The sequence below is a fragment of the Plectropomus leopardus genome, chromosome 1, assembly GCF_026936395.1.
Source record: "Plectropomus leopardus strain MGB_pleo_1.0 chromosome 1, ASM2693639v1, whole genome shotgun sequence".
Taxonomy (NCBI): domain Eukaryota; kingdom Metazoa; phylum Chordata; class Actinopteri; order Perciformes; family Serranidae; genus Plectropomus; species Plectropomus leopardus.
The window spans coordinates 38,309,043-38,336,965 of record NC_142176.1 but is presented as its reverse complement, the minus strand read 5'-3'; the positions used below and the strand labels follow the sequence as shown (position 1 = coordinate 38,336,965).

The 27,923-nt window shown below is 39.2% G+C and overlaps 1 long non-coding RNA gene across 2 annotated transcripts in view; it reads right to left on the bottom strand.

The window, feature by feature from the left end:
* Window positions 1-994: 994 nt before the first annotated feature.
* The window catches only part of LOC148190464 (uncharacterized), a 46,816-nt gene continuing 19,887 nt past the window's right edge, over window positions 995-27,923 (bottom strand). Inside the window, exons 2-3 of one of the 2 annotated variants that reach the window (XR_015777514.1) lie at window positions 23,426-23,537; window positions 995-2,190 (exon numbers count right to left, since the gene is read on the bottom strand). This is a non-coding gene — a long non-coding RNA (uncharacterized LOC148190464). Of the gene's footprint in view, window positions 2,191-12,797; window positions 13,083-23,425; window positions 23,538-27,923 lie in introns of those variants that run through there. The other variant, XR_015777513.1, reaches the window with a different exon arrangement.

Sequence of the window (27,923 nt, the reverse complement as noted above, 5' to 3'; positions counted from 1 at the left end):
AAATAATATAAACACATCATAGTGCAGTATGTTGTCCAAAACAGCATAAAAAATCATAAAAATCATATTATAACATCATAGTATGTTGTCCAAAGTAGCATGAAATTGGCATAGTAAAGTATGTCATTTAAAATATCATAAAAAAGTAATAGTATAGTGTACTGTCCAAAATAACATCAAAACATTCCTAATATTACTTGTCCTCCAAAACAGAATACAACAGTCATAGTACAATACCTTATCCAAATTAGCATTAATTCATAGTATAATTTTTCATCACAAAAAGCATAATGTAGTACAGTGAGTCATCCAAAAAAATGAAATAAAAATGTCATTGTACAGTATGTTGTCTAAAATAACATGAAAAAAAATATATGTTATTGAAAAATAGCATAAAAAAATTGAAGCATAGCATGTCATCCAAAATAGCAGAAAAACCTTCATTTTATAGTATATCATCCAAAACAACATGAAAGAGTCATAGTGTATTATGTACAAAGTAGCATTAACAAGTCATCAAATATGCCATCCAAAATATTGTAAAATAGTCAAAGTATTGTATGTTGTCCAAAATAGAATAAAATTGTATACTTCATTATTTCATTCAAAATAACATGAAAGAGTCATAATATAGTACACTGTCCAAAAAATAGTCATAGTATAGTATTACATCCAAAATATTGCAAAGTGTCATAATACAGTATGTGGCCACTTTGAGGAAAACTGATATATTTTTACAATTAATATTCATTTGCACAAACACGATACATGATACACTGGTGGTTTTGTAACTCAGCATCTGTCATCAGGACAGCCAAGGTGACACACATCTATCAACACACACACACACACACACACACACACACACACACACACACAAAGAGAGAGACCTTGACTGTTAAGCCATATTGTCTCTTTCTTTAATCATGGCTAAATAAATGTACAACATAAGATAATAAAAGCAGATCACTTTGTAGAGGTACATGTAGCACAGAAGAGTTTTATTGAGCCTTGTAATTTGAATAAATTGACACAATACCTTACGGAGGAAAAATTCAAATGTTATGGCAACATGGTGGGATACATGGCAGGTGCATTTACTATTTCAGCTTATGAAACAAAAACTGGAGTATTTTTGATGGTGTTTAAAGAGATTCTTTTTGTAGTTTTAACTCTTAAGTTGTTGTTTTCTTTTTCCTTAACTGCCATTGAAAACAATGAACAGTCAGTTAATATTGCAGAACAGTGTGGCCAAACTGGAAATGTTAAACTGTCATTCCAGAGGCTTAAAATTATCATATTTTGAGTGAAATTATCGTATGCCTGTCACAGTCACCAGAACCAATAGGTTTAATTTATAACTTTAGTAAACAAGTATTTAAATGAGTCTCTGACACATCTACAAATCTACCCATACCTACTGCCAGAGAAGCAATTTCTTAGTCCACACGTCTCAGCCCACAGCTGACGTCAGTTTCTTTCTTTTTTTTTTTTCTTCAGCATGCTGATATAGTATACAAGTGAAAGGGAGCATGTAAGGAGGTCGTGTGAGAAGTGATGCATAAACACAGATGTAGGAGCCAGGGAATTAGTTCAAATGAGACGCATAAACAAAATTAAGTGCTTATTGTAAGTGTCGCAATGGTCAAATTATCGCACATTACAGCAATGTTGGAATTATTGATCGTACATAGTACAGAGGGCAAAATTATCATGCAAATACAATATCTATTATACATCTGGTAACACTGTTGCAGATCGCCTTGAGAGAGGGTTTCACCTGACACAAATGCACATATGAATGAAGATTCACCATACAACATCAGAAGACACATAGCTTCCCATGTGTACACACTTGAACATAAGCATGCACATGTCAAGTGTGTAGTGTGACTAAGAAATTTTAAATGTGATAAGAACTGGTGAAATCTACAGGGGAGTTCTGCTGACTCAAAACAACATGCAGAAAATCGATATGTTTTACAACAAATTTCCTCACGACTGATGAAATGGAAGGTTTAAAGCAAAGTTAAACAAATGAAAACAACTTAAAATGAGTCCAGGTACTTAGACTATGTAAAATGTCCCAGTATCAAAAGTCCAGTGTTCTCCCAGCGGAGGGCAGTCCTATCAGCCTGTAGCTTTAGCACACAGATGGTCCTCAGTCCCTCAAGCATGTGGTGTCCTCAACTGGTAAAAACAGAATAAAACACTAATCAGCACTCATCTGTCTCTGCCTCCTCTTTACATTCAGGTGTTAATATAGCATTACTTTAGTTTTAGCTAAAAAAGGTGAGCCAAAATAATTTAATTACTTCATTCAAAAAAACAAACCACATATTCACACCAATAAAGCAAAGAAAAAAGGCAACTAAACACGACAACCAAACGAGTCGAATAATCATGCAGATAAATCAATGCCAAACCAATGTAAAACAAAGAATCAAAACACACACACAAAAATGACTCTTTACTTATTTATAAGGTTATTTAGTTTTTGTCAATCTCTGATGCTGTCAGTATCACTGTCAGGACTCTGGGCAATCTCCTCATGCTTTCACATTCACCAGCATAAAAACATAAAAGATGGACTTAACTGTCCCTCTCCTTGTTAGCGGCCTGCTGTGGTGGCGTGCATGTGCATCAAGTCCTTTCAGTTCAAATAATAAATCCTTCAAAAGCACAGGAAGTTCCCACAATCAGACAGTGCCACCACCAGGACCAATCATTCCCTCATGCACAGACATACTCCATCACCTTGTGACATGTACATAAACATAAGCATTACTAACATGCATAAATACATACAAAATACACATATCCAGACATACACGTACTTACACATACATATGCATGCATCCACAAAAAATTAAACATCACAATAATACAAACAAGTTTCAAGTTTATCAATAACTGATGCATATCTCCTTTTATAACATAACAAATACATTTTGTAGCACTTTTGGGCACCAATCCATTGCTTAACTAAATGAAAAAAAAAAAAGCTTGGTTCCACTTTCAAGCTGCACCCCCCCGACCCACCCACTCACCCCCAACTCATGAATAACAGCTCAGTCTAATACATTTTAATTTTAGCTCCCATTGATTGTAGTCCTACAGTTACATCAGGCTTTACTGTCACTAAGCAGCTTATTATGGATGTTTTATGCGCAGTAACACATGCATACTTTTAGGTCATGATGATGATATATAAATGTCTGACATGGTCATATTATCCAAAATAAAACTAGACTTTGCCATAACTGTGCACCCAATACAGTTTTCAAGAATTGAAGCTGTTTTTTTGCTATTTCCTGGGATTTGGAACTATTTTCCCTTAAACAAGCTTTACATGTGAAATCATAGTATGGAATCATTTATTAATATGTAATGCATGTACATGGGAATGTTTGAGATTAACAACAGGGTGAACAGATCCCTCCAGTCACACACTCCTCTGCCTGTGTCTAAGGAGGAAACTGTAGGCAGATTTAGGAGAGATTAATATGAATATCCAAACACGGCTAGACACTTCCCAGGCAACTGTTGTCTTCCTGAGGTAATTTAATCTTCTTCACCACCCAGGGCAGGACCCCAGGAAGGGTTAATGCTTTCTGCACATTGACAAAGGAGGACAGGAGGAGATGAAGAAAAAAAGGTGGAGAAAGATTTGGAGGAGGACATGGAAGATGAGATGTAGAAGGAGGAAATGTGCAAGAAGGTGGCAGAAGTGCAGTATGACAGAAAGATGATGCAAGCTGACAGAACATTTGAAGGAGTAGGAGCAGGAAATGAGAAAAGAAAGAGGAGGAGGATGTGAAGGACATCCATGTCCAACCTCCTACGGTGTATATAGCACAGCAGCAGCAGTGGGTCCAGACTAGAGACGATGGGAAATCTGCAAGGAGACTGGGGGAAGTACCACAGCCCCTGACCTTGTCAGAGAGAAACCCCTCATAGCGGGAGGTTGACAGAGAGGAATTGGGGGTGTGGGACAGGAGCGAATTCAAGGCAGACAGAATCCTGGAAAGAAACCTGGTCCGATCAGGGAGGATGTGGTTTTAACACAGTAAATTTACAATTAAGAGAAGTGAAAGAAGGCATGAGACAAGGAGGTTGTTTAACTCTTTGAACCCTGGGCAAATGGGCTTCATTTCTTTCAAAAACAAAGAATGAAGGCAATGATCACCTTAACAAAATAGATCCAAAATCAGCATGAAATGTTTTTGAAAGACTATCAAACCAATTTCCTCAATTAGTTCAAAGGTAAATTGTGAAAGGCATCTGAACACAGCACAAGAAAAGTGATGTCAATCCAGGTTTTAAAGGGTTAATATTATAGCAGAGTGTAACAAAAATTATTGCCAGGCTATGTGCTATTGCTTTGTTGGAGGATTATTTAATTGCCTACTTTTTTCACAGAATGAATTCGTCTTTTCCGTATTCATCTAAATAAAAGTCAAGTCACTTAAACAGCTCATGTCTTCTGGAATATTTACAGTAAATGTCGTGCTTCTGAAATCACTGTGCTTGAGATGCTTTTGGCAGTGATTATTGATACCGTTAATGTAATTATAGCCAAGAAAATATCAGCCTATTAGCTGCCTTCTGTACTTCTTTCCTCTTAGATTTTTACACTCTGCAGAATTTATCAAAGACGTATCAGATCAAACAGCATCAGTCAGTCTGGGAATATAAACTCGTCTAGTCGTTTTCTTAGATTTCTCCTTCATAAAGAGACATGTTGGCTCCAAACATGCTGTCAGTTTCAGTGTAATCAAAGTCATACAGATTTTAAAAAAACAAAAACAAATGTGAGTTCAAAAACATGTTTTTGGACACATGATGGCTTTATATGAGCACCAAATAACACAAAGTGGAGCATTTTGCAATTGGTGGACACCAGAATGGGGCTAAGTTGAGAGTGAGTATCAGGGCTTCAGTGCCCAAACAAAGTCTTTGTTGCTCAATGTCTGCTGGATGTCTAAATCGGCAACATTTCAACTTTAAAAGGTGAGTGTATAGTCTGTCAATGTTGTGTGTCTGTGGCTATAAAAATGAATACCTAATGGTTACATTGAAGCTACTTTTGCAGTTGTTGGCTGTTGCTCCCTCGCTAAACACTGAATCAATTTCTAAAATTGTTGCTTCCATTAATCACTTAGACACAAAATTGTAGGAAAATAGGGCCCAGGTTGAAAGATATCATTATTTCTCTTTAACACAGGATTTGCCTTTCCTCCTTCGTGCTGTGCTACTTACCATCCTTACAGCAAAACCGACAAAGCAGCAGTTTCACATGCTGTGACAAACAGCTTAAAACACAGAGTACACATATATTATGCCTTTAGAGAAATAGTACGAGAAAACAACACAGCAACAAGCCTTACACATTGCAATGTCTTTATTCAAAAGTCTTTTTTCTAAAAGAAGTGAGAAATTCTGATATATATATATATATATATATATATATATATATATATATATATTTATATCACATATGGCAATATTCCACTATACCTTACAGATTTGTTTTAAGAATGTGCACAAAGTCCCACTCTGAAACATACTCACTAATGTTGAAGTTTAGACAACAAAGCAGGAAATTATTACTTTTTGGACAAGATTTAAAGATGGGCAAAACTGATATTTTATACAGTTGTGTCTGTAGTCCAGGTAAACCTGCATACAGTGTGAGTGGTGCTGAAACAAGGGACCTTGTTTACCACCCCGCCCTGACCATGCAGCAAGTCCACCCTATAAATCAGTCTCACCCTGGGGCAGGACAGGCTGTCTGCTGAGCTATCTGTCTTCCACAACACCCACTAGGAGGGCAACGTGCTGCTTCAAACGGCGTCACATCTGCTGGTGTCATGTTGATGCTTGACCAACACCGTCAGCTGATCATAGCTCTTTTACCTTCACTTCCTTTCTTATCCACGTCATCCTTATCTCTGTCTGTCAGTTCATCCATCTGTCTGGACCTGACTGATCATCTGTCTCTCTGCCTCTCTGCCTGGCTCCTTCTCTGCCATATGTATATTTATATTTAAAATAAGATGAGATAACATTGTATGAATCCCTATGGAGAAATTTAGTCAAGCTGTGGCAAAAATAACAGCGGGAGACAAAAAAGCAAACATTTCTAAGAGAAATAATCAGCTGCCAGTTATTATGCTCTCATACACAACCATTCCTTGATCACATGAATATTATACAGGCACTTAGGCTCTGACCGCTGAAGTCCTTTTGTGACTGATTTGTTGATATTGGATTTAAAATGTGTTTTCACAGTACTTAAGCGTCAATGAGACCATCAAACAAATGCCTGAGACATAAATGTGTTGCGTGTGCTTTTCTGCAGCACACCTGACCTCTAATACTGCACACAAAGGCAGATAAAAAACATCAAAGTGATCAATAAAATACCACATAAATGTCTTCTTTTTATTTATGGTTTACTTCACAGCACTACCAAGTCACGCCACAGGATGGGGATAGACAGCAACAAATTGAACAGACACAGATGTAATAACTGCACTAGTTCATTGTACTGAATATTGCATGTTCTCATACAATTATACCACAAAAAGCAAATTTTGATAGGTTCAATATCATAGACATAAAGAAAGGCAGACAAAGACACAAAATGTATGTTGTAAGAAATCGTTTAACTAAGGCTGAACATTTGAATATTGCTGAGGCTCTGTTCCAATAAACGCACAAGTTCATGGTCAAAATTAAGTTAAGACCTCTCCTGTGAATACAAGAAAATAAACTGGACATCACATTCATAAAGACACCTGGCAAATACTTGCTGTACACCGAGGCCTCCACCTCCAAGTAAAGGATCTCCTTTCTTCTGCTGCAAACTTTTCTCATCAATACCACAATTTGTCAGCATATACACAAATAATATTATTAAACACATGAAAAAAAAAAAAACTTTGTCTTTTTAAATATATCTATCAACCATTTATGCTCAATACACAGTTAAAGTTGATTTCAACTTGCATGAAAACAAGACTAAGACAGACCCACTCACTAACATGGGCACGCCATACCCCTTTGCCACTAAAATTAACGCATGCATGCAAGCTTTTCAAACAATAGCAAACCTGCTAAAAATAGGCTATAAATTGCTTTTCCATTGCCAGTAGAGCAGAACTGTGTACATGCTACTGCAGCAGGTGAGTGTGCCTTTGTCTGCGTGTGGGTTGTATTGGTGTGTTCATTCGATGTCAGACAGGTTAGGGAACAGGTAGACAGTAGAAAGCAGCATGGACAGAGGTCTGTGAAAACTTAATGGTGATGTCTTACTTATTCAGTCTCTCTTTCAAACTCAATATAGACTAATATAAATCTATGTTTGAGTGCTGCTTAGGTAGAGATGGAGGGTAATTAGTGTTGACACACCACTGAATCTGCTGGTGAAAGAGTTGAAATTAGCACGTTCACCCGGGTGTTGTGTTCTGATAAATGCCGATCGAAGCCAGAGGTGATAAATACCTGCGACTACTGCAGAGTCATTTGACCCGGGAGTGGATGCCGATTATATACTTTCCCAATGTATTAAAAAGCCAGATGTTAGTGGGTGTTGGCAGGGGTTTTTTTTGTGCAAGGGGAGCGATGCCTTATAAAGCTATGGGGAAATATCTGCTCATTTCACATTTCTTTATGAAGCTGTTTGTGAAGATGTTTCCCCTTTACCCTATATTTCGAGATAATCTATCATTTCTTTTCTACAAATATTCAAATAATAAAATTAATAACACAATTAACCAATATTTAAACATGAGTATTTTCCCTGACATATTTTACAATACACTTTTATTCTTTGTAATGATGTTTGAAAGTGTTGTATGTACATCATTGATTATATACAATAGGGAAAAAATGGTGGACTCTCTAGCAAGGATCCAACTGACAAGATTATTTTGTATAAATCAAAATGACTTCAACTTTGAGAGTACCAACATTACAGGTGGTGTGTCCCAGGGCTCACTCCTTGGCCTCCTGCTATTTAAGTTTGTAAATGCTTCCACTTTAGTATAATCATGCTCAGTTATGGCAATTGTAAGCTTCCAGTGTTATACATATAATATCTAACTTTCAGATTAAATGTAAATGTAAACTGTAAATCTGGCATCAACACATGGATGGCCAAAAAAACTATCTAAATGATAAGACTTTACAATAGTCAAGACAGATCAAAGATAACTTCTTATTTTTTCTTAAAGTTATTTCTATATCCATTATATTTTTCAAATTAGAAATAAAGAGTATTCTATCATCAGACATTTTTTTCTGTTGACAATGCTTCAAAGCTAACATTTATTAATAACTAGTCATTGTCACTGCTAGTAAGCCCTCGCTGGCTCTCTGGGAAACTATAATTGCACCGGAATTAGTACCTCAAATTGCTGCAAGGAGGATTATAAGATGGAGAGGAGTGCACAAGCAGTTTTCAAAAATCAGAAGTCTTTTCTCTTCCTTTAAAATGTAAATAAAATGTTTGAAATTAGTAAAACACAGTACTGTTTCTGTTCATCAGATAAAAGGCCTTAGCAGACTGAGAGGATCACAGCTTTTTAATGTTCCTTCAGATACTCTTTGTTCAGATCGTACTGTTCACTTTCTAATCTGTTGTTTAATTAGTTACAGCAAGTCCCCCAAGTGCGTGTGTGTGTTTTATGTCCATGTGTGGCCACTGTGACATTTTTTGTGGACAGGCAAATGGCAAGCCATGGATTATAGGCAATGACTAATAATTAATTGCTCTGGTCTGTAAATGTTTGGCAGAAGCCTCTCCGCCCCATCTTCTCTTACATGCAATACCAAGTTAAGCCCCAATATCCTGACATTCACAAGGCTAAAGTCTGCCAGACCTGGGTAACAACAAATGTTTAAAATGGTGAACAAAAGAACACATTTTATTTTTTTTCAGTACTGCATAGAAGAGTTTTACCAAGTAGTTGATTAGCCTACTTATAGTAAAAAAATAAAAAAAAATACAAATAAACAAAATCACAGGAGGTGTGAGCTCGACATAGTGTAGAGAGGGTGAAACCTAGTGCAGGACACCGTTGGCTGCTCTGCCAGCCCTTTAATGAATTCCTTTATACTATATTCAGAGTGTATCTACAATCCTTTTTACACTGCCTCTTCAAGGTAGGAATTTCACTCTGTTACACCGCCTCGCCATTCTGTTAATATAGTAAAATTGTGTAATGGGTGGACAGAGTGGTTTGCTTTGACAACCAGCAGGATAAGACCATGAGCGGCACTGGTGTAACATTTTGTCGACATGCTATGCGTGCAACCACCAAAGTAGGAGATTCAAAAAGTGGCTGTTAGCAGAAAGCAGCTAACTAAAAGATGTCTGCAAATTGGGAAAATAATGACACCAGGGAGCCCCTTACCTTGATGACAACACTATAAGAGAGACAATATATAAGTGAGACAATATAAGAGAGACAATATATTACAATTATTTCCACGTCATGCCATTGTTAATGTTTATTTAGCACTATGTCATACAAGAGGCTGACACTGTTGTGTTAAACATCACGCACGTCAAGCCTTTTTCGATTCTGTGATACTGGCATACTGTCTAAACTCACACATAAGCAGCATGATCCCGCTATTGTTTGGTTGAGTGTAAAAATACAAAGATGGCATGAAGAAGGGACTTCTTGGCAGTCCTATAGCACTATTGCTGTTTAAAAAGTGCCTATGATTCAGAGGTTGTCTGCATACGGCACTCAACATGGAGGTAGCTGAGTCAATGGTGCTAGCAGCTAATAGTGCTAACACTGTGGACAGTGCTGAACAATGGCAACATTGCCGATAAAGCTAACGTGTTAAATGGGGGAATCGGAGGATGGGTGCTGTGCTTTCAAGACACCACCATCAAGATATCAGCAGTAACCGTTGTATGAGGGCAATACAGAGAGGCAGTAATACTTACTAAATGTTCTGACGTCTTAAACATGGTTCCAGATATCATTTTGTCAACTAAGGAATTATGTTACATGATATCCTTTTTTCTGGCAGTGAATGCAGTATGTGTAGAGTTGAGAAATAAACTCCACAGTCAAATCAAACTGATGTTTTCTTCATTAAAATGTGTGATAAGTGACTAATAAACCGATGCTCCTCTCTCCTTGGTGAATACAGAGGAATGAGAAAATAAACCACATTTGCATCTCTTGCTTGCCTGAACGTTTTAAGTGCTTTAATTTCCTGGTCCTGTGCACCCTGAGAATTGTCTGCTGCTAATTGGTTCTTTAGTGTGTATCAAAAGCCTAGCTGCTGTATGCATGCTCTAATAACAGCTTCATTATACGCTGGTTCTTTGCAGTGCACTTTTGTTGGTTTACAAAGCACTGTTTGCCAACAAGGGTGGCCTTGAGGCAGCAGGAATGCTATGAATAACTGATTAAAGAGCCATGTTTACACTCAGGTTGTACAGCTGCCCGTACATTGCCAACAATGTGCAGCTTTTGAATGAAACAAAAGTACAAAAATGTCAATACCATGTGGGAGGATTTTAATTTGGTGCTATCCTTCTCTGCCAATTAGAATTTATTTGATCTAATGGACTGTTTATTGAGAAGGTTGTTTTATTTGGTCCATACAAAGAATCCTGTGACATTAGGGCCATACATTTGGTTTTGTTGCTTGTTTGGTTGCTTGTTTGGTTTTAAGGGGGAAAAAACATCTTTAAAGTTACCAAGGTACATTGTTAAATAATGAGTTGTGCTTTCTCTGTGACTTAAGTTTGATGAAAACATAGTTGTCAAGCCCTGCAAGGGTGTTTGTTTTGAGTACTTGCTCATGCATACATTGATAAAAGGTTCAGCATGACTCACTTCTGTAAGTCTACACTTAGTTTTTGTGAGTGATCAGCATACCAAGCAGGAAATATCAAACACATACAGCTTACAGGAATCTCAGTTCATCAGCTGGCAGTTTACATACTTGAAACAAGATGTAGCCCACTAACATTATGCATGAACAGTGATGAAAATAGCAACAGAAATGGTAGTAAGATGTAGAGTGTCCTCACGCAGCCATTTGCCTGCACACATGGGTGCCAAGAAATCATGACTCTTTCTTTCTTTAAAAGCCAGAGTTGGCAACCTTTCTAAACTTGTTGTCATATGTGCTGAAACTGTAAATATATCCTGACAGCTGTAAATGAGATAGATAATATGCAAAAAAAAAAAAAAAAGAAAAGGCCCACCTCTTCCTTAGAGTGCTCCAAATGGTATTTGCAAGAATCCACCACGCCTGAACAAAAACAACCAATTAGAGCTGAGAAGTCTCTAATGCAACTGTCAGCTCTCAAACTAGGCAGTTCTGATTTAATGAGAATCAGATTGTGTTATTGCAGAAATGTTTTAAATTTAGTTACATTTCCCTAATTTGTGAAGATGTTGCAACTTAAGTATGACAAGTTCAATTAAATCAAGTTTAGCAACTTCAGTAAAGTCCACTGTGGTATATATCTGAATACTGCTGGTTGCAAACAAGTGACCCTCTTTGTCTACTTATGAAGTTTTAGGGATCCTTATGTCTCAGCTGTTTACACTCCAGGAAACCGTTATGGTAATGTCAACAAATGCACATGGTAGGATGACACAGCAGAGTCTTTATGTCTACACAACAGCAAATGGTAACCAACGCAGACCGTCATGATGGTTAGGATTAGGCAACAAAGTCACGGATGGTTAGGCTTAGGCAAAAGAGGCACATGGTGTAGAAAACTCCGGACACCCACCAGCGTATAATAACAACAGCACCGGTTCTGTCCGAGAACGTTCTCATCTGATTTTGGCGCCACACTTATACACTGAATGCACTGACAGAACAGAGCTATTTGACGAGTTGGAAGTAAGAACGGCCGAAATATTTACATTATCTTGAACGCGTTAACAAAAAGGAACTTCCAGATCTCCTAACTTAATCATTGGCAAAATCCTTTGTGATGATCAAGTTAAGTCAGACTAACTTGGTTTACTGAAATAATTTCTGAATTTTGAGTAAATTTAATAATTAGATTTTTAAAAAAGTAAGCATAAATTAACATTAATAGTTATATTAACTTTCCTTTTTCAAGGCAAACGATTTCCAAGATAAATTTTAAGTAAAATCAACTTGACAGATTTTACAGTGCAGGAGGAGTCAGAAAAACATGATTTTCTTCACATATTATCTGTCTCATATGCTGTCAGGATGTAGTGACAGTTTCATTCAATATGATAAAAACATATTTTTATAAAAGTTTCCAAATGCAGCTTTAATGAGCAACTTCACAGATGATGTTTTTGCTGTTGGGTGCGGTCAGAGGCGCAAGTCTTGAATCTACATGGTGCAGTAAAATACTTCTTTTCAGACGCTAAATAATGACCTAATGGCTCAAATTGTTATCACTTGAAGAATCATTTCGAATGTGTATGTAATGCTTTGTTCTTCTTTCTGGCCATGACGTGAGGTGCAACTTTGACTTTAGCCATTACGCACAATTACCACACAATCCAGTGCTCATCCCAGGGTCTTGGAAAAGACTCACACATATTGTCACAAACTGAGAGGCTGGTGGAAAATCTCACAGGATCTGTACAAGTTACAGAATTTAATGTGTTTCTTCTCACTCATGTTTTTTTTTTTATGTTTCCTAGTCAGTCAGAGCACAGAAAAGAGTTGCATGGGTTTTGTTCTGTTGAGGTTCTGGCACCTTCTCTGATTTGTAATAAAACCACACATTCCCCAATTTTAGAACGCATGTATTTGTCTCCCCATTACATTAAAGTAGGAGAGGACTTTTATTTTGATAAAATTAAACTGGAAATTACACATTTACACTATAAATCAAGCAGAAAAGGTACACATTGGTGCATACAAAAAAATGACCAGAATCCAGGAAATTTAAGGTGTGTGTAAGATTTAGCTGTGAACTGTAGATCGGATCCAGTTGAAACTTTAGAATTCCTTCGGTCTTCACTGTTCAGGTCTTTATCAGGAGCCTTATTATCCACAAAGGTCTCTTTCTCTCCAAAACAAACGTGCGATTTTAACTGGTAAAAAACACATAATAAATTAGTTTCATGTTACAAATCATGTATTTCCTATACACTTTAACATGCCACTACTGGCTGCTCGTCCAACACATGTTAATATGCGTTTAGACATTCAGGGGGGTTTCACCTGAGCTGAATTTTTAAAAAACAAATGGACGAGGTGATTCAAAGTGATAGAAACACTGAACGAAGCGGTTTCACACTACAAAGCAGTGTAATGCGGGCACTTCTCTTGGCAGTTGTGCTTCTTACTTCTGTGAGCAATGCAAAAATATGAAATGCGAATGGCTGTATATGGAGTCAACGTATTTGTCCGTTCTAGGCTACTGTAGAGCATGGAAAACACAACAGTTCTTATCAAAGATCTTCTATTTCACTACATCAAGGAGCGTGAACTTCACAAAGGAAACTCCAGCTGACCAAATGAAAAGTAACAGCCAACTCACTAATGGTGTAAACTCTAAACTTACACAAAGATGACATTAACCGGCATAAACCATCATGACACATTATAAACACTGACAGAAAGTGACATTTGCGTGTTTGAACATATAACAGCAAACTGAACTACAAACTAAAAACTACTCAATCCAGATCTAGGCACGATGGGAAATTGTGAAAGTGATTGGAACGACAGTGAAAATGTTGTTTTTTAAAGGACAATACGTTGTGACTTGTGAAAATGATGTCTCTCTTTTTTTTCATACATTTACTTTTGGACTTTACCTTGCTTTTGGGTTATTGAACGTTTTTGCCATCTACTGGCATCATTCATCAGCTGTGCACATGACAGAGCTACTAGGATAAAAATACAGGTAAAGACTGCAGATGTAATAGCTAAATCTGTTTATCTTAACATGTCTATTATATGTCTTTTTGTCTTTAGAGGGGACGTCTAGATTTCGGTAAGTTAAGGTACGTAAGTAAGTACGTAAGTACTTTTGTTATCTATTTAAAGGTTTTAATGTTTTTGGTTTTTTTTAAATATATATATTTAAGTAATATTCTAACCATAAATGGGCTAAAGCTTGGGGTTGATGTTTAAATGATTGATATTGCTCAGTGGGACTGGACCTGTTTGATGCTCAAAACGTTTTATTTCATGCGTACTCAGGAATGGTTTGCATCATGTGTGAACCAAAACCAAAATAAAACAACAGCAGCCATGATGCAAAGGTCGACTCTATTACATGGGTTTGAGATCTTTCGACTGGCATAGTTTCTACACTGTCGTGACAACTTGGGTACGGAACAACATAACTAATGTGAAAGCTGAGCGGCAGGGGAGTGAAACAGAGCGGGAAATCATATTTAGGCACGATACAGACTGAGCGTACCTTATATTGTACAAAAACGCCCAAACTGAAGTAACATCGCTCCAGCTTTTGCTCTGATGTTTTCATTTCTACACAACGTGAATACTGGCTATGTGTATGAATGTGTATTGGGATGTTTACATGCATGTGTGTGTGCCAAAAATACGCAGCACAGATCAGACTGCAGCAGGGTAAATGTTGGAGACTGTATGTGTTTCAGTGTCTGAGATGATGTAAACTGTATGGTTTGATGCTTGGCGCTGGTGTGTGGGAGGATGTGAGCGGACACGCTTGCCAGAGCACCCTCAATCCATGTAACCTCTCACTGTTGGCCCTCCACCTTCAGCAGAACTTTTACATCGAGTATCTGCTCTACGCTCTCCAGCCAAGGACTTTGCAAAGGCTCATTATCGTATCCGCTCTCCGGTAAAGAAAATTAGTGAAAGACCCGGGGCAAGGGATACGAGTCTGGGCGTAAGCACTCCCACTGAACAGATTGATCGTTAAAAAACCAGGCTGTAAAACAGAGTGTAAACAGTCATTACCTCAGGCGATGATTGAGTCATAATATTCACAGGGATTTGAAGAGATATTAGGTGGAAGTCTGGCATATTTAGAGTCAATCCCTGGTTACAGTGAAAACAAATCTGTAAAAATTTGTAAACTCTGTGCTGTGCACACACACAAATGCACACACTACAAAGTGTTCACCATCAAGACCCTGCATGTCCTGATGTATACAGTAATTTAATATGGGTTGCTGCAGGCGGCAGCTTAGTTGAAAGGAAGAGCGCTGATTTGAAAGAAAAGTCCCCATCCTGTTGAGATGTTATGAGCGTCGCGAGCTACATGGTAAACTTGAAACTTGATCTTATAAATTACACAAACACGGGCTGATTTTTGAGAGGGAGTCAAAGGCTGAGCTCAGCGTCTTTACTTCCTCACGATAAAGACTGTGAAGTTAAAGATTAGGCATAAAGGATCGGGCTGAACACATCACTGCTGCTACACGAAAAAAACAAAGAAACAAAACAGTAATCTATCATGACATCAACAATAAACTTTTTACACAAATTATACTAAAAACCGTTTTCCTATCAGCTATTAAAAGCTTTACACACCATTATTAGTGTGATTTACCAGCAGTCAAAGACTTTCACAATGTTAAAAAAAACAGCAGTATTTGTACACAAACAGATGTAATTACTGAATTATTATATTTTTTTCATGTATAATAATAGAAAATGAATGAAATATTTATAGAATTGTTTAGAAATAGAATATTATGATATATCATATCATTAAATATAACTGTGATATAAAATCATTATTGTGGTGGTTAAAAAAAATAAAATAGAAATACTATGTAAACCTTTGCATATGCATAAACTTTTTAATAGGACTGTATGGGGTCTCCAAATTCCAGATAAAAAAAATATGAATAAAAATATATAAGTAGTGTCTCCAGGTATTCCTTTCAGGATGCAAACAGTCCCAACAACCTTTACCAATAGGGTGACCTGTATGTAGTCTGGGAGACATGGACTGAAATAGGACAGTGTTTAAAAAGAGTTCAGTAGTCCTTCAAGGTGTTAAGTAATCAGTGTTGGGGAAGTTACTCAAAAAAAGTAATTAGTTACTTATTACTAGTTACTTCTGTAAATTGTAATGAAATTACTTTACTAGTTACTGCATTTGAAAAGTAACTTCACTACTTATTACTTTACTTTCCCATTTCTTAATTTACCAAGTAGATACAGGACAGCAGTTGAAAGGAGCCTGTCGCCTGGGCATAGAGTGCATTTCACTCGAATATTTTTGTCCTTTCGAGCTATAAACTGAAAGTAGTGGGAATATCGCCACTGGCCGAACCCCCCAGTCTCCGTCTCCGTCTCCATTTCCCTCTCTCCTGTTCGTACCGGCAGCAACGTCACTCGCCCCTCTCTATGCAGCACGCGTCGCGCACGCACACAGACAGCAGCCGCAGCACGCACATAATTCCTGCGTCACTTAAACAGACAGACACAGCACAGGCAAACACGGCCTAGGTAACGCAGGAAAGCGCGTTCCTGTAGTCTAGTAAAGTAGTGTAGTTACCGATATTTTTAGAGTAATGCGTTACTTTACTTCGTTACCCCAAAAAGTAATATCGTTACAGTAATTCGTTACTTTGTAACTCGTTACCCCCAACACTGTAAGTAATAGTGACCTTGACCTTTGACCACCAAAATCGAATCAGTTTATCCATGAGTCCAAGTGGATTTGAAAAAACATGTAAAAAAAAACCCTGAGATATCGTGTTCATGAGAATGGGAAAGACGAGAGTTCACAGTGACCTTGACCTTTGACCACCAAAATCTAATCACTTCATCACTGAGTCCAAGTGGATGTTCGTTCCAAATTCAAGGAAATTCCCTCAAGTGTTCCTGAGATATCACATTCATCAGAATGGGATGGCCGTACATCCACACAGATGGTCAAACATCCTGAAAACCGAATGCCTCCAGCCACTGCTGTTGCTGGTGCGGAGGCGTAAAAATGTTATGGTTCTCGTAGACCTTTTTTTCTACAGCAGACAGTGTAAATAATGACTGAAACTAACAGCTTCCATCATTAATATTATTAATTACTACTGTGCCTTGAAAAAGCCTATTGGCCTAATGCCCGTTGGCATCAAAAATCCATTAAAACTGATTAGGTGGAAAAGCAGAAGATAGTATTCTCGTCTCTTTGTAATCTTTGCTACTCACCTACATTAAATGTATAAAATGTAAAATATTTTTAAGGCTAACAGTCTGTAGTGGTGTGCATCCTTGGCATGTAAACAAGCATCAGGCCTGGGATGATGTCACGTCTAGAGCTGTAAGAGTGTGTCATTTTGCCTCCACACTGTGAACTCAAACAAAACGAGAGATGGGGAGATTCAGCTGGGCAACAGAATGGCCACTCATTCACTTCAATCAGGGCGGAAAATCGAGAGACAAGAGACCCCTTCCCTGCTGGACACACACACATGCACGAATGTCCACCCTTACACACATACACACACACACACAAACACACACTTGCACACTGAGTATGACTGGCTTCCTGTGGCCCTGGCAGCAGTTGAAAGTGGTCGGTGGGATCAGACGAAACGAGTCGGGGCTTCTATTGTAACAGATGACTAGAAGAGCCATGTCACCACTATGAAGCTCCCCGCCACTCCGCTGAAGGATGGGCGGGGCTTGTCAGAGGATGAGCTCATGTGCGTGGTGGTTGCTCTTGTTATTTACTGCTGGTGTTTGGTTGCGCTGACATGCAGCTTCTTTGTGGACAGCAGTACAGATCAGAAACCATGAAACGTCTGTAAAGCCACCGATGTATCTGTCACAGTCAGGAGCTATTACTGTCAAGATTGCCTCATCCTTTAGAACTCAGAGGCTGCTGTTGTTCTCAGCTCAGAGATACATACTGCCGCCTCAACTAATGAAATACTTTATGTTGAGCTAAGGCAGTTTCCAGCTCCAAGTATGTCTGTCACTTCCAGAAAAATTGAAAACCAACTTTGCTGTGCATGAAATGACTAGATATACAATTTATGTCTACTCCATGAGTCCAGTAACTGCCAAATTAACAAAACTCAAAAGCTGTTATATTGGATATTCTTGTAGTAACAATGGATAAGTGCCATATAATGTAAAAAGTGGGGCTCAAAGAGAAGAGCACACCAAGTGTTACCATTCAGTTGCAGTTCTCCCTCAGCTCTTTAAAAAGTTTTCACTTTTTCTAGCTGTTTCTAGATCCAGGCAGCTGTTAACACTGAAACATGCTCCGATTAACCCACTGCACACTACCTGCCCAGCACCATACACCTGACAGAGAAGGTTGAGGAAGAGCCGGTGAACATTTTCAGGAAAGTGTAAAATATATTTTCCTCAGTAGTTGGTAGAGACTAAATCAGCAGCAAGACAATGAGTATCTGACATGCACTGGTTGCAAATTAATGACAGTATTATTTTGCTTGTCATTTCAATGTGTAACTTTTCCTTACACATTCACAACATAAAACCTTATAAGGTGATGCAATGTAAATGTTATGTTTGCAGTTGTTGCAGTGCCTCCAAACAAGGGTTGGAGTCACACTTACGATAACTTACTATAGTATACTATACATCACCTTAAGTTGTCCACACTAACAATGGCATCACATTTTTATCCACATCATCACATATTGCAGCTTTGTTAGTGGAATCCCGCGTCTGAATATTATGTCTTTGGTATCCTTTATCGTATCTTTACGTTCCGGGATGCTGCTACTGTGATACAGCACATGGTTATGTTTTGACAACAAAAGCGCATGGCCACCAATGCTGAGACATCAACACGGAGGAGGTACATTGTAAGGTGTAGATAAAATCATCACATTTACACAGTAGGCAACCCTCGACTCATCCACCTCCGCTCCCGCCCACCCTATCTGTGCCCTTGCACTCCTTATATAACGTCATTACTGGTAGCATTTCAACCCGATGCCGTCCCTCCACATTTCATGTTCACGCAATAGGTTTTGTCCAGCCACGTTCTCAACTGACACTGCCATGCACATATCGTTGCAGACACAGCAGGTGCTGTCCATCCATCCAAGGGTGTATAATAACACTGCGACTGGTTCTATCCACCTGCATTCTTACCTGACACCGTCTAGTGGCTTTTCGCCCTCACCAGTGCCAGCTGGGATAAGCTCCAGGCCCTGCAACCCTGCACCAGGTTAAGCAGCTACAGATAATAAGTGTTTGAATGAATAAATGATTATACAAAAAGTAGTTCCGACCAAGAAATTTGATTGGTCCACAAGACATTTAGCATGTGGTCAAACATGCATGAAAGCACACCTTCCTCATCACTAAAAGAATTACTCTGCCATTTTTTTAATCACTGCTCTTGCAGAAATCAAATGATTATTGTACCATTTCAAGCAGGGGGACAAGGGGCATTTTAGAACAGTATCATTGAACATCAATTCCACTACATCGAAGAGTGGAAACTTTACAGATTAAAATACAGCTACCCAAATGAAAAGTAACAGTAAAACCCAACACAAAGATAACATTAACCAGCATAAATCACAAAGTTCTGAGCAGACACATTAGAAACACTGACAAAAACCTACATTTGCAAGTATGAACACATAACAGCAAACTTTCTCTGCAAACTAAAAACTGCTTGGTCTAGATCTAGGCATGATGGGAATATAAAAGTTATTGGGATCGAAAGGCTAAATGCCATCAAGAAGCAGAATAAAGCAGAATATTTTCTTTGCAAGCACCTCGGTCCTAACCGCATCACTGTTGTGTTCAAATGACGTTACAGCGCACCCTGTCATGAAATAATGCCTAAATGAATGAATGAAGGAATTCACTGTAACTGCTTTTGATATGGATGCAGATGCAGTGATTCATGCATTAATAAGTCAAAAGGAACAATATACAGTATATGATAAATAATCTTGTCAAAGCAACAGCTGTCCTCTGTGAGCTGTTTGTGTTGAAAACAATGGTAGCCTGTGACTACTGAAAGGTGAGAGTGATAAAGATAGCTTCTGGCTTCTTCATAGATGACTTTAGATGCTTGATATGGTGATAAAAAATATAAAATCACTGTTTTGTCTTTATGCCATAGATACAGTAGCTTGCAGCTATTCTTGCTCTTTCTCTGGTCACAGGGCTCTTAAAGCAACAGTAATAATGAGCGATTGTTAGAGCGATGGCTATATTACCTCCATTATTCACTCATGAAAGATTATGATGAGGAGACCTCTGCTTTCTGTTGGCTTGGCTGTAGTGTGTATGAATGAGCCTCAGTTCTCTGTGTCTTTGACGTTGATATTAAATCACTTTCAGCCCAAACCACCCGAGGGATGAAACCTCCCACAAAGTAGGAAACCTTTAAATCCTCAATGTTTTTCTTCAACGATAACTCATTGAACATCCTCTGAATTCCCCTTAAATCTCTATTAAAATGTGTCAGATTTTATGTCCATGTACTTTACACCGACAAGGGCGAAAGGCAAAGTAATGACTGGATGAAAAAGGGTCAATGTCATGTTTAACACAGTATTTAAATGTTCATGAGTCTTTTGGTGTCTCGGTGCTGGTATTAAACTGGGAGTGAATTGGCTATTGGAATCTTAAGTGAGAACTCATCTGTTAAGTGGGCCTTTACAGTTGCCTTGGCTCAGAGTGTTACAGTGATTTACAGATGAAAAAAAGACACAATTCTCTTGCTCACAACATGACTTTTAGATGTGCTCTCCAGCTGAGACGCAAACAGCTTATATCATATGAGACAAATATCTTCCCTAACTGTGAAAACCACCAATTTAAAATAATGTGCTCTAAATACAATGATAAACGCATGACTCAGTTTTTCTTCTTCCTCTGTCAAGCAGTGATTTTATGCAGTTCAAAGGCTTTTCAGGTGCTATAACACTGCAGAGTGGTTTTCTACATCTCAAAATTTTTAGGATTACACGGCAAACATGCAAGGGGGTTGTGAGACTCAGAAATATTTATCCATAGCCATTTCTCATTCTGAACTCATAAAATGTCATGGCCCTGGCAGTGTTAAGCATCTCTCACATGCTCATGGAACGCTGCTGGTCAGAGCTGGCTGCTATGATACTAAACGTCAGCAAATGGCCAGAAGGCACCTGCCATGTCTGCTCGATACATGCACAGGCGACGTCACTTGAGAAAACAGTTTTTTTCTTCTACACCTTTCCATGTGACTTTTTCCCCTAAACCTAACCATACGTGCCACCACGTGCATTTGTTGACATCGTAGTGGAGGCCTCCCGGAACGTAAATAGCAGATACAGAATAATACCTAACTTAACATACACAGAAGTCCAATGACAAAGCAGCGACATGACGAGTTGGGATGAGAACATGTTGGATCGTGAGGTAATGGGATGTCACAAAATTTTCTACCAGTAATCTGTGCTTGTGTACATTTGATTGGAGAAAAAAACGTCACATCGTGTTGACGGAACAAATGCAGGAAAAATGATTTTGCTGAACATGATGTTCTCATGCACCCGCTTGTACATCTTCCTACCAAAAGTGACATACCAAAATTCGTACATATCCTTCAATTTTTGTGTGATCTACATTTTATGGACAGCATGTGATCAAATGCATTAACAGGAGTGGAGAATAAAAAGAAAGCCTTTGTGTAAGGTGGAAGGTTCAGGTTGTGGATGGGACACAAAACACAGGACTTTCTCCACAAGACCTATTCCTAATCCTTATGGCATTGACTTTACATAAGTCATTTAATGCCACTGTATACACTGTGCTGGGCTACCCTATACACAACATCTACATTTTGAATAAGGCACTGGAATGGAACAGAAAAACTGTTTTCAAATGTGTTGACATTGGTGTAGATATGAAGCTGAGTTGTCCATGGACAAGTTTGGAGGCTTCTGCACACACAATACCAGCTTAATGGTAAAATAGTTCTGAGAATATCAACTTCATGTAATTATTGTATTTTTCATGCACCAAACACATAGCCACTATAATTAAAATTCAAAAAGGAGGTGTGTTATTTATGGGGAGATAGATTATCATTTATTCTGAACCTTAGAATTCTTTCATCATTAATATCCTCAGGAAGTAAAAATCCGCTGCCATCTTTTGCAAAGACTTTATCAATAGGGCAAAGGCTTGATCTGACAGCAGTTTATTACGGTGTTTTGAGCACCTCTAGGTGTTTTCTCTGGCCGTGCTCCATTTGGTCTTGCTGGCACGCCACATGTATCAGCAAGAGTGGAAAAGTGCTGAATCTCTATGAGCCTATGATCAAAGAGCGGCAGGTAATGTGGCTTGAGCTGTGGGAACACAGCCTGCTCAGGATGACTTGAACAAAGGTGCGCGAGAAACAGCGGCTACATAAGAAGTCGCTCACCGCCACTTCTAAATGGCAAAGTCAGCACAGTAATCTTTCCATTTGGACCCAGCCATGCGGAGCCAAATGGAAAATATACCAGTTCTCATTGTTTACCGTACCGTTGGTAAGCTAACAGTTGGCGCTTTGTTTTCTTGCCGCACAAGCCTTCAATTCAGGTTGGTAATTTGTGAACACCATGTCCATCCTGCACAAGACAGCTCTGTACCGCTTTCGCGTTTGAAGTCTTTCTCAGTGTCAACGCCAAGCTCCATCAGCGACCTGTCCTAGAACAGGAGCTAAAGTGTCAGTGCCTGCCAACTTCGCCCATCATGTCACGTGATGCTGCACACGACAAATGATGCATCACACAATCATGTTACTAGCACAACCAAGAAAAGCATTTATTTTGGATGCAAAAACAATATATCATGTAAGAGTCCCATGATTGATTTTGATCTTGTTTTCTTCATATATGTTGGAGCACAGCATCTCGTTCCATTGTTTCATTGACACAAAAACAAGCTCTTCAGATTTATGGCCTCAGGATTGACTTTGCCCACAAAACAGGGTGTTTCCCTGCAACCAGAGAGATGAAGATGAATAACACTTGTTGCCTGTTGCTGCTCAAGCTTTTTGGTCTGCTGCTAGATTCATTTTGCTTACCCCGGGGTTACATGCAGATCATGGAGGATCTGTGTGTATTGCATTTTTTGTTCTAGAATCTGTCTGCAAATGACATTGCAGCAACCTCGCGTGCACCTGTTGATAGTTTAGTTTTGCTTTTATGTCATAATTGCACAAAAAATACTCCTCTTGATTCACTTTGCTTCATCACTGACTTTAAGAGACCTCTCTGAGGTTGCCGACCCTAAAAAACCTTGAGCTTTAGCTTTTGTTAACTCAGCAGGCTTGAGACCACATAGTGAAAAGACTGCATGGTGCAGCAATATCCTGCTCTGTATTGTGTAGGTTGAGTAGGGTCAGGGACAATGAAGCTGGTGTGTGTGCGTGTGTGTGTGTGTGTGTGTGTGTGTGTGTGTGTGTGTGTGTGTGTGTGTGTGTGTACAATCCCATTTGAAATGATCTCACCTCTCTTCAGGTCACTTCATCATTGAGGCCCTCCATCTTTTGTCCTCTCTTCTCTCTCGCTGTATTTCCTTCTGTGTTTTCCTTTCATTGAAAAAGCAAATTGGCTTTTCCCCTAACACACACACACACACACCAAATGCACACACACACGCACAGTGAGAAGAGAGGAGATAGAAAAGTCAACATCGCCGGCAATAATCCAGTGCTGTCCCCTTGGAGGACGGGGTGTCAGGGGTTTGTCTTTGCCCATTGTCCGGCCGTGGAGGCCAGAGACAGGGGAGGCTTTCCAGCTTCTGCCCCCAGACAATGGGGCCCTTGGAGGGGGCCAGGACTGACAAAGTACAACAAGAGCCTGGGTTCAGATAGATGGGGTCAGAGGGGTCATTTAACTTCACACCTCGATTTGTTTGACTTTTGGTTTTGGCTGTCAGAACATGATCACTTTTCATGGAATCCAGTCTGAAGTTGTCTCTCCACAGTGCCCCAGTATAACTTGTTTAGACTAGCAAAGGGTTTTGCTTAATACAGCACTTTCTCAATTCTCAAATTGTGCTCGTCTTGCCAGAGAGACACCATTTAACATAAAATAAATGACCTCCTTGTGGTTCAAAGTTCTCTTATGCTCTCGGCCTTCTTTCTACTTTGTGGCACATTTTACAAACAAGCAATACATATTTATAAATACATCAAAGGGTGGCCTTTCCACCCTCGGCCCGTCACAGAAGCCACAAATTGAGATCCATGCGCAGAAGTCAGAGGATGAGATTATCCCCAGAAAGACAAGTTCTAAATACAGCAGGCCAATGTGCCTTTCCCCCGTCGCGCCCTGGTGAACCTGCTGGTTTTGCTGCTCCTGGCCACTTGGTGTATTTTTACAAGAGATGTTTATCCTCAAAATGCAGCTTGAGCTGTAATTTTGGGTAGTTCATCCGTCTCTGTGTCTGTCTGTTGCTCTCTGGGGGAGGAAAGAGTTTGTGGCTGCTGACCACTAGTACAGACTGGGGCCGAGCTGCTTGTACAGCTTCTCCTCCGGTTAAAACAGTAACACCCCTGCAACATGCACCTCTGACCTGGTTCAAACACTGCCTCTGTTCGCTGGCTACTGAAGAACAACTACATCTTATTAATGTTTCATTTGAAATTATGCGTTGAAGGCTGCAATTAAAAAAAAAAAAAATGAATTTCAGTCAAAAAGCATATAGTTTCCCAATGACTCATGGAGCATGAGTCACCTGTCTTCAAACAACTTTGAAGTCCAGCGGAATTATGCTCAATTAATAACTATAGTGACTACAGACAAAATAAATAACAAAATTAGATTTAATTTCAGCACATATTGATCCTTTTAGGGCAATATTATTAACTTTTTATATGATATTTTTGCAGCGCAGACTACTGCTGTGCCTTAGAAGCAGGCCTTATTACCAAACCAATCACCAGAAGAAAAGAAAACACTGGCATTTTACATTTCTGCACATCAGTGGTATGTTGTGTTTGCATGTCATTATGTAGTAAATAGATGGGAACGTTTAAACAATGCTGTGGTTAATGTCTGGTTAGGTTGAGGCACAAAAATCTCTTGGTTATGGTTACAAAAAAAGACCACGTTTTGGGAGTGTAGTCCTGGCAGGAAAGCAGTGATTCCTCGGAAAAGCAACCACTTTTCATGACACTATCCCCACTGGAAACACAGTGATGGGTCCCTACAGAAAACCCATGTTTGGAGTTTAAAAAGTATTTGGGATTCGTGCCACAATTGCTACTAGAAATGCTGCGATGTGATGTTAAAAAAACACTGGAAACACTGAGATGTGTCGCTTAAAAACAGCAATGTTTATTGCTGCAAATGCCATTGGAAATGCTGTGATGACTCATTAAAAGACACCCAGGTTTGTTGGCGCAAATGCTGAAAATACCAAATTGTTTTACTAAAAATAAAACCAGGATTGTAGGTGCAAATGCCACAGGAAGCACTGAGATGTGTTGCTTAAAAACACAAGATTGATGGCACAAACGCCCCTGGAAACACTGCCATGAGTCAATAAAACACACCCAGGTTTGTTAACATAGACAGCAGAAACACTGAGATGTGTCGCTGAAAAATTTACAATACCACAGGAAATGCTGCGGTACATAACTTTAAAATGCCCAGCTTTGGTAGCTTTGTTAACTGTTGCTGCCAATTTCTCACAAAGAACCGGTTTTGTTGTTTGTTGGTCCTGTGGAGTGGTCTGCAGCAGGTGTCTTGCTTAGGTAAGACAGCATCCACCTAATGCTCCACCTCCAGATGACAGTCGCTTTAGAAATGTTGATTTGACACGGATGAAATGTGGAAATGCCACATATTTATGGTTTGCAGGAACGAACAGTGCCAACATTTTCTTTTGATGACTTTTGCTGCATTTTTAAGTGTTTGTCCCCAATCAGTCCATTTGACACTCCCTATTCTTTTTGAGGCAGCAGATTTGTAATGTCACTGTTTTGTTGTTGTTGCACAAAAGTTTTTTGGATAAAAAAAAAAAAGAAGAAAAACATGCTTAATTGTTCTCCCTCAGAATGGACGGAAAGATGACCTACATAGCTCACATGGGAACACCAATTTCAGTTCATTAGTATCACTAATCTATCAGTCCATCCATCAAATCATTTTCTAAACCGCCTATTCCATTCAGAGTTGTAGGGGGGCTGGAACCTATCCCAGAATGGACTGGGCGAGATATGAGTACATCCTGGACAGTGTCTATCATGGGGCTAACACACACTGCAGGTACAGATAAACACATTTATTGCAATTTTATAGTTTCTAATTCCACTAAATTCCATGTCTGTGTGACCCAGTGGTTGGCACTTGGGTTGTAGAGTTTCCCTATGTGTCTCCTTTTGGGTGGTCCAGTTTCCTTTTTGTCAGCATTCTGATGATTACAAATAATCTTGCACACAACTTCACAGGACTTTCAAATCCATCTCGGAGATCCAACTCAGCGATTCTTTTGATGCTCTGCAACAGATTGCAGTGCACATTTGCAGAAAACAGATTTCAAAATGTTCTCCAGATTCTACAAAGGGAACTGGTGACATATGCTGCCTTTGTCTGTCCAAATAAAAAAGAAAAAAAAAACGGATTTGAAAACTGGAGCTAGCTACAGGGTCTATTGCCCCATTATATAAGGGATCATGAAGCATTTGGACAATGCTTATCAAAACCCACAAATCAAATCAGGTCTTCTTTTGAGCCAAGGTCTCAGCAGCAATCATATCAATCAGTGTCCATTGTGCAAAAAGCAGCAATTAGCCCATTTTATTGTGTCATGACAGCACAGCCCCAGACCTGCGCTCTGTCACGTCCCCCCAGGAAGCCAGTGGGCCTGACTTGGCCTGTAGGAGGAGGGTGGGGTAAAGGGGGTATTGGGGGTAAGGGGGACACCAGGGCTGACTATGGGAAATCCCAGTGTGCACAGCCAAGCAAATGGTCCTGCACTGATGGCGAGCCAAGAGACAGTGGGCCATGTGTTGACTGAGATGGGTTCTGGGTTGGAGGTGGATTTGGAGTGGGGAGGGCAGACAGGAGGGACATTGGCAGGCAGCTCATCCCAGATGGAGAGAGATGAGTGCTGCCAGTTGTCACGTTGTGTTTGTAGCATGGTGGAAAACAGAGGAACCGCAAGTCTGGGGCTCCTGGCCGGACCTCATTATCCCATCAGCTCTGAAGTGACTCACTGAGGCAGGTCTCTGTTTTGCTGCTGTCACCGCCGGCCTCGCTCTCGCTCTCTGTGCCTGCTCTGTGTTTTAGCTGCTGCCGCTTCGTCCTGTGATCATGTGTGATGTGAGTGTCCTGTATTAGGGCACTAACACAGTTTGTTTGTTTGCAAAGGTGGCAAGCCAATAATTCTTTACAGAATATATAGGAGCACTACACGGCATCGCAAATTTGTTGTTGTGACAGATTAACAGCCAAGAAGCAGCTTTAGTGTACTATAAGTAGTGTACTGTAGAAGTGCTGCACTGTGGGAAGGAGAACTCCAGGCAAACCATATATTGCATGTGATTTCCCCAAAAGTTTTTACATTGTTTTAAGCTAACATATTAGATTGTGTTAGTGTGTCCATTTGACACCTAAAGCTGATGAAAGACATAGTGCAAATTTCTGCAAACCACTGATAAAACTTATGTAGCAAATATATTAAAACTATACATTCCAACAACACTGTGGGTAACATGACATGTTTAGGCACAAAAAAGCACTTTGTTATGGTTAGAAAAAAATGCTGCAGCGGAACATACTTGCACAATTGGAGAAAAAACAATGGAAAAAAAGTCCAGGTTTGATGGCACAAACACTACTGTAAACACAGCAATGTGTCACAAAAAACATTAATATTTGTTGGAACAAATGTCAGTGGAAATGCTGTGATATTTTGCTTAAAACACCCAGGCTTTGATGGCACAAATGTCGCTGGAAAAGCTGCTACGTTTAACTAAAAATTATCCAGGTTTGCTG